Consider the following 728-nt stretch of genomic DNA (forward strand, 5'->3'; position numbering starts at 1 on the left):
GCACATAGTCTCATTTGAGGGAAAGTAAATGAGTGCCATTGATTATAGAATTTGATATCAATAAGGGATTTAAAATTCACATTTTACAAGTGAGTTTCTCCTATTTCTCGGCAGTTGTCTCCCCAAATTGTCTGATTTCTTTTTCATTTCCCCCCGGCTGGAGATCAGGCAGTGAGTTATCTTGCCTGAATGGATAATCTTTGATACATTCCACATGGCACAGGGAAATCGCCAGGTTGTTTTTTTTCATGGAATGTGTGGGTGGTTTGCTGCACTTGAAGGCTGTTTAAACACTGGCACATGTGTATCTCAATAGCAACCAGTGCTATGGAGAGAATTCGATGTGACACAGTGTGCCTCTGGCAGAACTGTCTTTGGGGGCTGGGCATAGTTTATGGGACAACTGTATTATAGCCTTAGGGTAACGGCGTATTCAGTGGAATTAAAACAGAACTGTTGATTGGGTGAACCCCCAGTGGTCGGGCGCATCAGAAAAAGTTCTGATGTAGGAGCTTCCCGTCCGAATCACAGGTTCTGGGCGGAGACCATTCCACTTGGGGCGCTTGTAACGTGTAATTTTTAATATGTCTGCAAATGTTGTACAATGTAGTACTCTACAAATTTTTGTCTAAATGGTTAAATACATTTTCTAAAGAAGAGCAGGAACAAATCAGATGCCAGAGTAAAACAAGCTGAGTGTTTTCTTGCGGTTGTGTATGCTTTTTGGA

Source organism: Monopterus albus, unplaced genomic scaffold (genome assembly GCF_001952655.1).
Source record: "Monopterus albus unplaced genomic scaffold, M_albus_1.0 scaffold358.1, whole genome shotgun sequence".
Taxonomy (NCBI): Eukaryota; Metazoa; Chordata; class Actinopteri; order Synbranchiformes; family Synbranchidae; genus Monopterus; species Monopterus albus.